At 33.3% G+C, this 16,983-nt stretch overlaps 1 pseudogene; it reads left to right on the top strand.

Moving 5' to 3' along the window:
• Positions 1–12,185: 12,185 nt before the first annotated feature.
• Positions 12,186–16,438, top strand: LOC107913575 (WD repeat-containing protein YMR102C-like; annotated as a pseudogene).
• The last annotated feature ends 545 nt before the right edge of the window (positions 16,439–16,983 follow it).

The raw sequence follows: 16,983 nt of genomic DNA, 5'->3' as shown, positions 1-16,983 counted from the left end.
AAGTGTTAAAAATGGAAACAAAGAACCAATTTGTAAAATATGGCAAAGGTATATATATGAATTAAACTGTAAAAATAATGGATTGAAATGTAAAGAACATAAATGTTATGAGTTGAAATTGAATTATATTATGACATGGTGTGTGTTTATCTTGTGAAATATGGGATTATGCCATTAAGATGGAAAGATTACAAAATGTATGTGATTATGGAAAAAGTTGTAAGCATGTATAGGTTATGGTATACAGGATAAGCTATTGTGAACTTAGTGAATAGTTAGGATACAAATGACATGTCACAAGGCGTAGCAGGCTTTGCGTCGGTGTATATTTAGTAGGCTTCGTGCCGGTGTTTTTGGTAGTAAGCGCTTTGTGCTGGTGTTTTATTTAGTAAGTACTATATATCGGTGATGGATATTGTATTGATGGCTTGAGGTCTTACAAGTGTTACAGATTTTGTAAAGCTTGTATGGGCAGCATCGTGTATTGGTTAATGTCCTTATGTTAGCTCATGCGAGCATTACCCTTCCGTGTATCCGAAGTCAATTTACTATTGTTATTCAGGCAAAACAGTTAATTATCAAAATGAAAATGGAATAGAAAGATATGATGATTTATATCTTGATATATGATTATTGACCTGTTATGTTCAGCTATATGAAATTTGACGTTTGTTATCTAATGTTTTAAGGATGTTTGAATGAAACAAAATTGTGTACATGTTTTGATTGAATGCTTGTTGTATATACATTTGAATTGCTGTGCCAATGAGGGCATATTGGTTAGGCACAAAGGTTGATTGTGAATTGGTATGTTTTGGCTTGTTTAGGCATATTTTGGATAGGTTTAATTTTGATTATTGCATTGCTTGGAGCCCAAGTATTTGGACAATTTTTGTGAATAGCAATCTCTTTATTGAATGTCACGGTATAACCGTTATAAAATAAACATGTGTAAATGGAAAAACATATAGGATTTTCCCTATATTGTTCATCATCTTTTTACTTAAAATTGTTGTTAAAACCAAGTAATTCTTTAATAAATTAATGTAATATGTGAAAATATGAAATTAGGACATAGAAATTATTAAAATGTGATTTTATGTTTTATTATATAGTTTTCATGCATAAATGGCTTATTTTATATTAATTTAAGTATATTATATTTTTAAGCTATGAAGTAGGTCATGCATTATTAAATTAAATAATAAAATATAATGTTATATTTTAATAATTCATTTTAAATATTTCATTAATAAAATTGGGTTTAATTAATGAAGTAAATTGATTAATTAAACTGGTTAAATTAATTCATTTGGTCATCTAAATTATCTGCTATTTTTGATAGGTTCGAGAGTTTTCTTCTAATTGCAAAACCGTCCAAAGTGGGGACCAAGTCTACCTAATTTCTGACTGCACATGGCTGATTATAAACCAATTTTTAGTTTAATTATACAAGGCCCTTGAAGAGTTGAAGAAATTAGAGATTTACCTGAAGATTTGTTGAAGACTGAGTCTTAGTCCCGAGTTGTTGTGGCATTCAAATTGACCAAAAATCAAGAAAAAATCAACCACATTTCCTCAATTCATGGCCGGCCACTCTTGGAGGAGGTTTCAAAGGATGGACACTTTCATTTTTAGCAAACTAGCTCCCTTACCTCACCTATAAATGAGAGCTCACTTCTCACCTTTTCCAATCATCCCTCATCCCTCTCATCTCTCATCCTCTCTCTCGACTCTCTTAGCTCTCACGCCTATCATCATCCTTGCATAAGGATTTTAGAAAATTAGCCTCTTAAAGAGCCCTCGGTCGGCCACCTTGGAGAGCCATCAGCAAAGAAGCAACGCAAAGAAGCGAAGGAGCCTCGTCAGTCAGAGTCTTGGGTGACAGCCACTCTAAATTGGGTTTAATCTTTCTTTTCTTTAATTTAATTTAAAGATATTTTCTATAAGTTCTTTGTTCTTGTTTACAACAATGATAACTTAATTTTATTTAAGCTAGGATGATTATTTTAATTAAATAATATTTATTTGATTCATGCTTTTAATTTTTGTGCCTCAATCGATCATGTTTTCAATTAAAATCAAGTTTGTATTTCGTTCATACGTGATTGAAATGCACCTGAATTAGCTAAACGATCCTAACCAGACGATGGCTAATGGACGCATAATTGAAATGTGCATGCTCAATTGAGATCCTAACCCGATTAAATTGTAGGTTGCATAACAACCCTAACCAGGCTATGTTATTTGCATAGTTTTTAGATTTGTGTGATTAAATTGTTTCAAACCTAACACGTCCCTGTTACCTCACATGAATGTTAAGAAACCCTTAGTAAATAAGGATCAATAAAATGAATATTTACTAAGTAAAGGATTCCGAAAGGACCTAATTTGGTTTCCAAACTCATGAAAGATCGAGTTGCCATGGAATGTTTTTCCGAATATTATTAAGCATGATGATAATAAATTAAGTTTAATTAAAGTAATTGTCCTAGTTTATTTATGTTATAATTGTTGCAAGTTGTGTTAAATTTTGCTAAAATCTATTTCATTCATATAGTCTGCATATTAGGATAATTTACATTAGGGATCATTGCATCTAGTTTATACCACTTCTCAACTATATTTTGTTTTTATTTTTCAAATTGTTAATATAATTTTAAAAATTAAGTGACTTAGCACAAATACAATCCCTGTGGAGAGGATAACTCGATACTTACTTATTACTTGATAACGACTGTGTACACTTGCACAAACCCGAGCGTTACAACATGCTACAGAAATTAAATTCGTCTTAAAATGAGGTACATAAAACATGTTCTTTAAAACAATCTGCCTAAATTTATCAAAGTGTAAAATAACTTCTCCCACTACTTCGGCTGAAACATAGCTCCCATCTCCAGTTCGCAACGAGAGGCTCCTATCACGCAGACTTCTCATTTCGCTAAACCATTGTAAAGAAACACACACATGGCTAGTGGCTCTAGAATCAATCACCTAATTGTCAATTGATTATTCCTCTAAGCAAGCTTCAATCACAAAGAGTTTCATACATTTGCCTTTTTTGGCTAGGTAATCCAAATACTCATTACAGTTTTATCTGAAATGCCCTTTCTTGTTACAGAAGAAATATGTGACCTTTATAGGATATTTTGACTTTTTAGCATTTTTCTTATCCACATGAGGTAGAACCAAAGACTTAGTCAATTTCTTCTTTTTTTCCATTAGCTTTCTGCTTCCCCTTAGAAGACGAGGGGCTCATAGCTAAGTTTGCCTTAGATTTCTCCTGAACCGGCTTACAACCATTCAGTATCAATTCATAGGATTGTAGTTCCTTCATGAGCTAAGTCAAGGTAAGTGTCTTGTTCCCCAAGTTGTAAGCGGCTCTAAAACCAGTAAACTCCTTAATTAAGGATTTGAACACTAATTCAATTTGCGTGTTCATGTCTAGTTCAATCCCATTGTCCTTCGCTTTCGCAAAGAATCCAATAAGTTTAAGCATATTTTTTTTGACCGAAGTGTCAAGTTTCTGTTGAGAGTTCATCAAATTTGTAATAACGAATTGTCGAGCCAATGCTACTTTACCTCCGAGCAAATCCTCTAAATTTGTCATGATCTCTTTGGCAGTACAGAAATTCGTGTGTTACAAGCTAACATATAACATCGTGCAATTGGGTCAGAATCTCTCCAGCGATTTCTTTCTTTGGGTTGAGCTTCAAGAGGGCAGGTTTTGCATTTCTCACAACTAAAAATAATCAGCAAGTTTCATTTCCATTCTTGAAAGTTATCCACATTTTATTTATTCTCAACATAAATGCTAATAAGAAATTTGTGTGTAACCATTAACTCAATATCCATCATGAACATGCTCTCATTTGTGAGTCATCTTGGGACAATCTCTTTGAGAGTCATGCATGACTAGTTGTCCTTAAAAGGAAATCTCATCTAGTGAACCCACATGACAAAGTTTACCTTAGGGTACGGCCAGGGTAGGAATCGACTCGAAACTTTATCATGCTTTCACTTAGGAACCATCAATGTAGGCCATGATTCTTGTTCAATGACCTTCTCCCACTCAATATTTTAAAAACATACAAGGTTTTTTATCTCAAATTTCAAGAATGGTCATACAATAGTCCTAGTGGCATTCTTACCTAATCTAAATGACATACTTCCAATATATGCATGGCATGCTATGGAAATTTTATAATACCAATTCACAAGACTCAATCAATCATAAAAATAAACAATTTTGATTCTCCACAGTTTTTCTTTTAAGGGACAAATCGAAGAAGTGAATGCAAACTGTGCACCAGGTAGGGTCCCAGGAAAGGGAGGTGAGCCAAAATTGACCACTTAAAAACCAATTTTTTCCTAGCCAGAGGCAATCCTAGACATGCACATTCTCATCACACTTCTCACAATTATCGAATAACATAAAGAAGTGAATAGAACAGTACAACACATGTATTTTCTCATTAGCACACTTCTTATTTTTTTAATCTATCAGTTGTGGATCATCTTATATATATATCACAATTATAACATTACATAATATAAATATTATAAACAAGTATAAAACATATATATAAGGAGATAGGTAATTAAAATAAAATTGTTAGCCAAGGTTTTCATGGTTCTATTTTTAGAAAATAAATGGAAAAATAAAATTACATAATTTTTCACCACAATGCATTCCTTGGGTCTTCAACCGCCATTGCATCTTTTCCTCTTCATGGACTCTTTTTGGAAAAATTACATTTAAGTCTTATGTCCATTTTCGGCTCAAAAAAATTCTATGAATTTTAAAAAATAGCCCTACGTGGATATGATAGTCCATGGTCTATTTCCTAAGAACTACAACCTCTACAATAAAAAAATTATATAACAAATATATAATATCACATCCATTCCCATATATAACTCAAAACATGCATAAAATCTAAAGAATGTCACTTTCTATGTAATCAAATCATTCAAGAAGAAGAGAAATTTATTTTAATTATCTGTTTATACTTATAGATAGAACACATCCTGGCTCAATACCAATTGTTGAAAAAAAAGGGGTTTTGAAAAATGTAGCGTAAAATAAATTAGGGAAAAACCAGAGTTTTAAAAAAATTTCCAAAACAATATCTTTTTTGCGATATCTAAAGTAATAAACACTTAATCAAAATTGTACATTTTCGATTTGTTTAGGATGAGCACTTCGACCGAGTAGCCTTCTTCGCTATCCTCAAGCTCACGTTTGTCGAGTCTGGGGTAATTACTAATGGGGTAATTTCACAATTTATCTAAATTTTTGGGTCAATTTGTAAATAAAAATCTCTAGAAATTTTCTAGAATAATCTCTTCAGTGAATTTTTTCTCTACAACTTTCTCTTGAATTCAAGTGTGTGTAAAATAATGACCCAAGGCTCTATTCAGAATTAATTCATCTTGGGTCCAGTCCAATGTATCATTCTACCAATGGATACATTTATGTCTCTACTCATGGAGTCAACTGCTCCGATAGCCAAGACTAGCTATCTCCCCAATCGGAATTGTAGATGACATAATAATCCTTCTCAATATTTGAATCAAATGCGTACTTTGATTCTTTTACGGGATTATGGAATCATTTAGATTATTTACTGAAGTAAGTTATCTTTCTCGCAATGTAAACATTCTTACAATGCCACTTATCTTCAGTTTGAACTTTAAACAATGAATGAGCTAATATTTGTAACACCTCCTTACCCAAGACCATTGCCGAAGTCGAGCACGAGGCGTTATCTGACTTTACTTACTAATTCGGAACACAAAATTTTGTTTTTAAAATTAATTTCACTATTCCCCACAAAACTATCCACCTGCGCAACTATCACTAATTTAATTATAAATCAAGTTACGAAACTCAAAATTTAGATTTGTAAATTTTCTCTGAAACTAGACTCATATACCTTCTTACCATAAAATTTTCAGAATTTTTTGGCTTATTCAATTAGTACAGTTTATTTGTTAAATTCTCCTCTGTTTCACTACTCGACAGTTCTGACCTCTTGTCACTAAAATTAAATTATCTTATTGTAAAGAATTCATATAATATTATTGTTTGATTCTTTTGAAAATTTACTCACTAAGGAATCTATACATATAAATTATGACCCATAATTCTTTTTGTTTAATTTTTAATGAATTTCTAAAGTCAGAACAGAGGACTTCAAAAACCATTCTGACCTTGTCTCACTAAAATTCAATTATCTCAAAATATAAAATTTTTTTGCCTACACTATTTCTTTAATGTAAAAATAGACTTGATAATATTTAATTCTATATATCATTCACTCTCTAATTCCATTTCTACTATTTTTGGTGATTTTTTAAATTCACATCACTGCTGTTGTCCAAAAACTGCTTCTTTGTATTAGCTACCATTTAAACATATATAACACCAAAACATGTTCTTTACTAACCATTTCAATAGCTGATCTTTAGCCATATCATATGAACATACTCAAAATGAATAAGTCTCTATACATGCCATAGCTTTAAACGTTTTGAAATTACATAATACCGAGATGTCTGTTGATAGTGTGATACGAAGCTCCGACGATCCCTAATTCGATTAAGCTCAAAACACTATAAAACAAAGGAAAAGAAGAAAGGAGTAAGCTACTAATAGCTTAGTAAGTTACATGTAAACAATAAGCACTCATTTAATAATTAACATTTTTTATCATATAACTAATCAATACATTTCTTAGCAATTTCAATCACTTATATATGCACAATCTTACCAAATTCACTTGCATATACATTTACACACTTAACCTTTATCACATATGTTCATTCTTTCAAATGTACCTGCATACACACATCATTTCATGTTCACTTTAACTCACTATTAATCCCGTTGAACACTCAAAATATACACGAATACGTAGAGAATTAGCACATAAGTGCCACACTGATATGTAGCCGAAGCTACCACTGATATGTAGTCGTAGCTACCACTGAAATGTAGCCGAAGCTACCACTGATCAATAACACTGGAAATGTCAATGGGCCTGCTCATACAAGCTATCAGGTACCTACAACACATGCTAGATCACCCAGCACTCGGGACTCACTGTAACACTGTAACACTGTAACACTAGTCTCTAGTGACATGTCACTTGTATCCACTTCTATTCCTAAGTTCAACCGGGAATTTACACTTAACACTTTATTTTAAACACTTTATCACTTGAATAATTCATGAACAATTTTCCTTCCACATTCAATATTAATTCACATATCAAATATAATTCACAATTTATAAAAATATATAGCTATTATTTACACATAACTTACCTCAGATGCAAAATGACTATTTTCGTAAATTAGTTGATAACCTTCTCTTTTCCCCGATCACTTTCACTATTCCTTCTTTCTTGATCTATATTAACACAATTTAATATATTTTATCAACATTCCATTCAAATACAAGTCATACACAATATTTTGGAAAATTTACATTTTTTCCCATAACTTTTCAAAAATTACACTTTTGCCCCAAAGCTCGAAAAAATAAAATTCACTAAATTTCTTAAATTTTAAACCTCACTAAATCATATTTCATGCTCATAACAGCCCTCAATTTCACAAAATCACAACTTTATGCACACTTTACTATCTTTCACAATTTAGTCCTTTTTCAACATTTTATCGAAATTCATCTAGTAAAACTCATAATTAGCACTTCAATCATTCATTATCTATCATCACTCATCAAATTACAACTATATCATGAATGGGTAAATTTTTTAAACTTTAATTTCGTTTAAAATAAATGGTAGAAATATGAAATTCAAGCTTCAATAAGCATAAAAATACGAAAATAATTAAAAATGGGGCAGAAAATCACTTACAATTGAGCTTAGAAAAATCAAGAACCCTAGCTATGGTGACATGAAATTTTTGGCAGCAAGGGTCTAATTTGAAGAAGATGAACACTTGTTTTCATCTTATTTTGTCTTTTTATTCAATTTTGACAAAAATGCCATTGACCCACTTACTTAGATATTTTTCTAGAATTACCCTTATGTGTCCATAACACTAATTTATGGTCTACTTGCCACATAAACACTTCCAATTTCATGCACTAATTCAATTAATTCCTTTAATCACTAATTAGACACACTTTGCATTTTTCTCAATTTAGTCCTAAAAATTCAATCAGGCATTAAATCATTAAAATTTCCTATCCATATTTTCACATAATATTTCAATCAATCGATAATTAATAAAAATTTATAAAATTAAACTATTTCACTTCGAATTTATGGTTACGAAACCACTGTTCCGATTAGGCCCTATTTCGGGCTATCACAATATTTGCTTGTCACAATTTTGCTATGCATGCAAAATATAAAAGACAAAAAATACAAAAGAAATAATATTGAAACGTGAAATTAACTTTATTTATTTATTCATCATTCAAATAAATAGAAAACAATTATATGTTTACTACAATATGGGTACATTCACCAATAAGAATAAACTTCTAAAATTCAACAAGAGTTTTATTTTCTCTTCCTATATATAGATGACACCGGTAAGACTATTAACACACAAATTTAAGATATTGTTACTCTGCCGAAAAATATAGAGAATTTACTGTCAATTATTAAATACATTTTTCTAGAATAATAATTTGGTTGGTTTCTATTTGAGAAGAGAATTTTCATTTTCACCCCAAAAGAAAATAAAACTATTTTTATTTTCTGTGTTTGATTTGAATTAATCGAGCCCACATTCAAGGCAATTCGTGGTACTAGAATAGCGAAGAAGATTGTTTAGTTGAAAGCTGAGAACGATAAGGACCTATCTATCTGAAAACACAAGTACGATTTTGGTCTAGGGTTTATTGCTATAAATATCATAAACTGAGTCAGTTTTCAAAATTTTTATTTTTTGATGTACAAGAAAATCATTTTTAAACCGAATTTTTTTCCAACAATTGGTATCAGAGTTACGATTGTGGTATGTTTATAGTGTAAATCGAGATCGAAATTCTCTCTCTTCTTCATGTATGATTATTTTTTATAAGATGTGACATTCTCGTAATTGTATGCATGTTTAAGGGAATGTATGCGAATGAATGTATGATATTATTCTATTTTTATGGATGATAAAGTAATTTTGCCAAAGTTATGATTCCTAACAATTTAATTGTAATTTATTGTTATCTCGGGCATGTGTACTTTAGATCGTGAAATATCATCTCTACGCAGGGTTTTTATTTTATTATTTATTTAGAATAAAATATGTGAGCCGAAAATGAACAAAGGAATTTTGTAATCTATTTTTCCCTAACGAAACCCGAAAGATCGAGACGTATCCAAATCGATCGAGATGATGTGAACTTGACCCAAACAAACTGGGAAGTGATCGACAGTGGTCCGATGATAGTGGTCGGCGATGATCGATGGTGACCGACGGTGGTGGAAAGACGGCGATGATAGAAACATGAACTGATACTACAACATAAGTCCATGGTGGAAAAATTGAAGACCCAAAATATGCTTTGGGTGAATTTTGTAATTTTTTATTTTTCTAAGATAGAATCATTGAAACTTTCGTTGGTCAAGTCATTTAATTTTATGCTTTTAATTTTATGAGATAAGCATGATGATAATTATATGACTGCGAATGTATGTTCATGTATATATGAGATAAGCATGCCATATAGATTAGGGGAGAATGTCACATGTATTTTTCATGCATATATTGACCATTCATGATTGAAACCGAACATTAAAAACTTTGCATAGCGAGACTCTAAACAAGACTTATGACCTCCGTCAATATTTTCTTATTATGGCATTAAATGGACCTACCCCAAAGTAAATGTTGTCATGTGAATTTCACTGAGAAGACTTCTTAAAAGTAAGCAAAAATTTCTTATAATAGTATGATAATTGGACCAGCCTTTGTGGTAGGTATTATCATGCGATATATCAAAAAAATTATGTTTGCAAAGAGGACAACTAGTCACAGCATGCTAATTGATGAGATTGTCTCAAGATGACTCATTTGTGGTGCATGATGCAATAGGTATCAAGTGGTTCATTTTTTATCAAAAATAGAGTCCACGTCCCGAGGAACAACCTTTCTTGTCGTAACGTTGATCGACAATGAGTCACATTGTTATCTCAATGACGTCGAGTGACCTGAGGTCACAATGTGACAAACTGTTTTGGGACGTCACAACATAGAGGAGATGATGTCACGATGTTGATCCTGAAATTTTAAAACTTTGCAATTTGGTCCTATTTCATGCTTGGGTCGATAAAAGAGCTTTCATAAGCTCGATTGAGACTCGATATTGATTGTTTATGATTGTTTGAATGTAATTAACATGTGTTTGCATGTATGAATGGTTATTTACTGTGTATCTGTCTGTAGTTGCTTCGACAACAAATATGACATCTTATAGCTCGGATCTAACGATCAAATCAGTGAAGGGTGCTACATTAATAATGTTGATTTACATTTTTAAAAAAATTATATATAAATTACTACAATGATTTATGGAATTTGGGTTAGTAGAAGTGAAATTTTGGTTCTTTTATACAAATTTATGGGAATCTAGTTAACATTTCTGCATAATAATTTTTTATCAATTTTTTAAACAAAGCAAAAAAGACTAAATAATTAGAATTCACGTGGCAACAAAATGTAGTGCCAAATGTCAAAATATGAACTTGTATAACAAAGCTTACTTTCCATTTTTGTGAAAAAATGCTACTATAGTATATATGTTAGACTATTTATAATAATTTCCAAACTATTTTTTTCTAAAAGAATTCCTTTCTAATCTAAATATAAAAATTATAATATTCAAAACATATATTTTCAATTTTTTTGTTTAACTTATATTTCTAATATTTCCAAATTATTAAAAAAAACTAAACATTACCTTGAGACTCCCTGGCTGAGAGTTGAGAGCTGAGGCTGAGGGCGGAGAGGATACTGAAAATTTTACTTTTTATCCGGTCTTTTTACTGTCGACCAATTAAATTTGATTGCTAAACGTGGATGGGACGACCACGAAAATCAGTTCAGACCAGACCGATTTCCGTCCCTTGGAGTTGTGCAGCTGCCGACGCGATGGATCACTAATTGACGTTGGAATCGGGCTGTGTCAAACCAATTTTTCTGTTTACTTAACACGGATTTGATCGGTCTGCAAAACCTAATATAACCTTGGACCATTGATTGAGACCCTGACTTGACCGGTTGACAGATTACCATGACATTTTAATTTTTGAATTTTTATGAGAAAAAAACTTTAGGGATTGATGAATTCGTAGAAAGATGTGAAGATCAATTTGAGGAAACTAATTTTATCTTTCCTGTACCAAATCTTGGCTGTAGTATTTTGGCATTTTTTAAATTAATTTTTTTTATTTTGATAAAAGAAAAAACCGAAATAAGTCACTCTAATAGTAGGAAAAAACTAATAGTACAAGGACCTCTGGTAAAATTGAGCCTTGTTTTTCTTCTTGTTTTGAAGAGGGATCGGATAACGTGGATTCTTTGTTTAGTTTTGGTTCCTTCGAGACCGTCAATCTTGCTTTTTCTGTATCAGAAAATCTGTACCTGAAATAAAATCATGGAAAAAAAGAGAGTGGTAACACGTTTTGAAACTCTTGTTAATGAAAACGGCAAAACCAGATTGGGTTTGGGAGATTCTGAGTAACTGAAAGCTTCGTGCGAGAATTGAAAACTAAAGAGAATGGGTCAATATCTCAAGATGAAAATCCTTTTTGTTGTTGTTTTTTTTCTCTTTTTTGAAGTACAAAAGCCAGAATCCAAAGCGGTGGCCCTTTTTATTTGATGATTATCTTCTTTTGGATTATTCTCCAACAAAACCCCCAAAACCCGGAATCTGGCTCTAAAAGGAGACTCAAAATAATTTTTGATAGAGTAAATTAGTCGATTTTTGAAGATAATGGAAAATAGGCCTATTTTATTTAAAGAAATAGGTAGATTTTAAAGAGAGAAATAGTAAACGTATTTGAAAAAATAATAGTTAATCTGTCAAGTTATTAAATAAAAAGTGTTTTGTAGAAAAAGTCAACAACATTGTTTTTATTTTTCTCTAGGCTTAAATTTCTAATTATTTTTTAAGAACAGTATTTTCTTTAAAACAAAAAACACACCGCATAAACTGCTGCTGCAGCAGCGAAGGAGAGCGAATCTGTGTGTGTTCTTGTTAATTTGCAGAAAAGCGACCACCCTATATGTTTAACCATTTCAGGTTCATTCTTTCCTTTTTTTGCTACCTCAGTTTAGACACTAGACTGTTATTGGTGTTGACCCTTTCCTATGAAAGTAACCTGCTATAATGATGTTGACCCTAGCCTTTGTTGCTGTCTTACACTAGGTGCAATCAACCATGTAACGCCCCCCTCAGTAACCTGTTACAAATTTTCAAAATGTGATCACATAAAAAACCAACTATGGTAGCTTTAATGGTTTTTCTTTTTAACTTTGTTAACTATAAACATTTTGCACCAATAATCTCTGAGATGCTACCTCCTTTTCACAGCTCTCTTCTTGTCAACACTGAAAAAGCTGAGTTGTCTGAGTTTTTCTTTTCTCTTTTTTTTTCTTAAAATTTTGCTTTGTCGGGTACTAAGAATGATTTAGAGCTATTATTATCACTAATTCGTATTCATGCTCCAGTATTTCTTCATAACCATCTCACCATTGTTACCAACAAAAAAGCTAAGAGAAAGAATTAGTTGCAGAAGCCACAAGTGTAGCTTCTTGTTTTCCGGGGCAGCGCCGCTTTGTTCTTGTTCCTCGTGCGTGTCCAACCCACATCTCGATAAGCCATTTGGTTTTCGTTCCTGGATTCCATTTGATTCGATGTTCTTTTTTTTCACCTTTTCTTCAACCGCCAGTTTCTCTCTTTATGTTTACACTTGATAGTTGATACCCTCTTTTTATTGCCGTAAAATAAGAGTTGCAGGGGTTAAATTTTAAACTCGTCAAAATTGACTACTAAAGTGTTGAGCAACCCACGATCAAAGGGAAGTCGGTGATGGTTTTTGAATTGTTTTGTTTGCTTTGCATTGAACCCAAGGTACATTCAAGTTTTCGTCTTGGTTTTTTTTTAACTAATTGATATTTGTAAGCAGTTCCGGGCATCATATCCTTTTTTTAATGTTATAATTTTGTATTGGGATCCTTATTGGTGGTCTACTGGACCAGAAGTTGGTTCCTCGTATCTATCCATGTTTTTAGAATTGTATATTCATATGTTGAATTGCTGGGTTCCAATCCCATTATTTTACATAATCAAAAGAGTAAAATTCGGTCCGTGAATTGGGGGCTTTGAAAGGTATTAAAGGTGGTTCTAGGAAAGTTGTTGAGTTGCATAGAGCTGGTTTTCATGTGGAACATTGGTCTTAAGACATGCTGAGCTCTTATGAGGGAGAAAATGATGTGTTCTTTGATTCCTTGGATTGCTTGTTGGTTGAAGAATCACTTGTTGCGAAACATGGATTAGAGTATGAAATTTGGATTAATGAGCTACAAAGTGTGAAGGAGCGACGTGCAAGTTTTCTGCGATCCATGGATCTGGTTGAGTTTACAGAGTCATCAAGGATAAAGGATGTGAAGAGGATCACAGAGTGCAGTGGTGCCGTCCCAAGTTGTTCATTTTTATCTGTCAACAATGGCGAAGGAAGTATTGCTTGTTGCGAGAGAGAAATGACTTGTCAAGCTATTCCTTTGGTTGATGAATCAGAACTAGGACAGAGCTTCGCTCTCGACCTTGAGAATGAGAGATTTTCCCCTACTAAAGGATGTGAACAAAAGGAAGCTCAAGCATACTTGGATGAATGTGAAATTAATACCAAAAAATTCAAGAAATGGTGGAAACACTTTTTGAGCACGAGGAAAGGAGGAGAAACCAAACGTGCATCTAAGGCATCGAAACATGACATCAAAGTACATAAGTTGAACAAAATGATGGTTCAGCCCAACAAGAAAGGATGCATGGAGTCTACAGCAATTTTTATGGGACAAGAAATACAGGCTCACACCGGCTTCATCTGGACAATGAAGTTTAGCCCTGATGGTCAGTATTTGGCAACCGGCGGTGAAGAGGGAGTAGTACGGATATGGCGAGTCACATCAACAGATGCCTCTAGTAAACCTTTCATTGCTGAGGGCGGTTTGGTTAGAAAGATGAGCAAAAGAAAGTTCGGTTTTGGCAGAAAAAAGTTTATCCCATCACCAGTTGTTGTCCCTAATAAGATTTTTCAGATTGAGGAGTTACCAATGCAAGAGTTTCATGGCCATGGCTGTGATGTTTTAGATCTTGCTTGGTCCAATGCAAATGTGAGTCGATCCTGCAGAAACCTTCTAGTGTATCTGTTTATACTTCAATTCAATGCTCTTTAGACCTCTGTTTTAGCTTTTTTGCTATACTGACTCAACTTTTATTTTTTGCAGTTTCTTGTTTCTTCTTCCATGGACAAAACTGTTCGTCTGTGGCAAGTTGGCTGCAATCAATGTCTAAATTTTTTTATCATAATGACTACGGTAACTATGGAAGGACTCGATTTCTTGTCTCCTCTGAAATAAATAATGCCATGGTCTAAATTCTGACCATGCTTTTTCTTCGGATGGAAACAGTCACATGCATTCAGTTCAATCCCATTGATGACAATTACTTCATCAGCGGTTCAATAGATGGAAAAGTTAGGATCTGGGGAGTCGCCGAGAAACGAGTTGTACATTGGGTGGACATGCGGGACATTATAACTGCTATAAGTTACCGGCCAGATGGGAAGGTACACGCAGTTCTGAATACTCTAATCATTGTTCATCTGCTAAACAAGATTGTTTTGGGTTTCGTAACTTTTTAAAATGGTAATCATTTCATGTCCTTTCATTATTCTAGCAGGAATTTGTGGTTGGTTCCATTGCGGGCACTTGCCGCTTTTATGAAGCATCAGGTAATAAGTTATTGCCAATCAGAGTTGTATTATACTACTTGTAGTTGTTCAGTAATCGTTTTCTTGTTCTGGTACAGCACCGAGTGTATTTTCATTTATTTTTTTCTGTGCAATAGGCATCGGTGTCAATTTGGAGGCAGAGATTCATATTCATGGCAGAAAGAAAACCTCTGGCAACAAAATCACAAGTATTCAGGTTTTGCACTAAAGCCATTGGTGCCATATATATGTGGCTTATCACACTAATATTTTCATTTCAGTACTAATTAGTTTCATTCCGACTTGCAGTTCTCCCGGGATGAATCACGCAAAGTTCTGATAACTTGTGAAGATTCTAAACTCCGAATATTCGATGGCATAGACGTAGTTCGTAAATTTAAATGTATGGTGGATTCAATGTCATATAACTCCTTTCTAAACATCCATCGAAGATAAATTAGAATAGATCAAGCATTGAATAGTAAATATTATCATGACTCTTGCACCATGCTTGGAGTTGAAGGCTATGTAGTACTTTTTTATGGTTTTGTGCATGTGTTGCCTGCCTATGCTTTAATATATATGATTATCTCTATTATTTGTCTTGAATCCTTGCAGCGCTGCCAAAGTCAGGAAGTCAGATGTCGGCATCGTTTACATCAACCGGGAAACATATAATCTCAGTTGGAGAAGACTGTCGTGTTTATGTCTGGAACTACAATGACATGTGTCTCCAAACATCAAAACATGCAAAATCTGTTCGTTCTTGTGAGCACTTCTTTTGCCAGGATGTGTCTGTCGCAATACCTTGGTTAGGCCAGGGTCCAGATCATAGGCACTCGGCACGAGCACCAAGAGAAGGTCGAATGGAGGGTGGTTCCTGGATCAGAGATTCAGAACAGTTCTCCATTGGTAACTGGTTCTCCATTGATGGGTCTGGGTCATCCAAGGGCTCCGCCACATGGCCTGAAGAAAAGCTTCCTTTGTGGGATGCAACAGTTGTGGAGCGTGAGAGTTACACGTATGACCAGCAGCAACTCTGTCACACTGGTGCCAACGACCACACGAGCCTTCCGGAAACATGGGGACTCGTGATTGTTGCAGGCGGATGGAATGGAACAATCAAGACATTCCATAGCTATGGATTGCCTGTTAGGCTATAGAAGTTTGGATTCTGTCAGTACAGGTTCATGAAAGCCATTCTCTTTTTTTATGGTGAACTTGTGTTAGATCTGGACTGTCCTAGTGTAAGCTCAGTTAGCAGTTGCTTTGAAGTTACCAATATCCAACAATTTTCTTAGTTCGTGACACTATGAATCAATTAGAGGAACACTTAGCTTCATAGTTAATGCTAATCTAAATAGATGTACATGGAAACACGTGTAATATATTTCCTTACAATTTAGCTGAAAACATATATTTATATAACTATAGAAAAAAAAAATCAATTTATGTCATTCGTGCCTGCGCTGTGGATATATTGGATATACTATAATTCAGGCAAATTTTGTATTTCTTTTTTCAAATTTGAAATTTTAGTTTAGCTAAATTCATTTAGTCAAATTTTACCATTAGTCTTGTGTTATATTTTTCAATTTGATCATTTTTACTTGAATGGTAATTGTTAAATTCATGGCGGCATTTATTTAAAGATCCCCTTCGGGTAAGATCTTATAGGATACTTTTAAATCAAGGTTGAAGTTAAAAGGAAGAAAAAGTAACACACATGGACCATTGATGATGCTACTTCAGATTTTTATAGATAATTTGTTATTACCATCCCACCAATTCAACTGGTTCCAACTACGAGCAAGTGAATTTTCAGTGAAGCTTCAACTGAAAGAAATACCATTATCTTTCTATATTGTAGTAGAGTTATATGGAAAAATTATACCTAAACCCTAAAAACTATTGCAAACAAGAACCAAATTTCAACATATTGAAGGGGAAAAAAGTACCAACTTCAAGGGTGGTGTAACAGCCCGTTTGGCGAAGTCCTAGC

Source organism: Gossypium hirsutum, chromosome D11, assembly GCF_007990345.1.
Source record: "Gossypium hirsutum isolate 1008001.06 chromosome D11, Gossypium_hirsutum_v2.1, whole genome shotgun sequence".
Classification (NCBI taxonomy): domain Eukaryota; kingdom Viridiplantae; phylum Streptophyta; class Magnoliopsida; order Malvales; family Malvaceae; genus Gossypium; species Gossypium hirsutum.
Note: the sequence above shows the minus strand (reverse complement) of the source record. Positions and strands in the feature narration are given on the sequence as shown.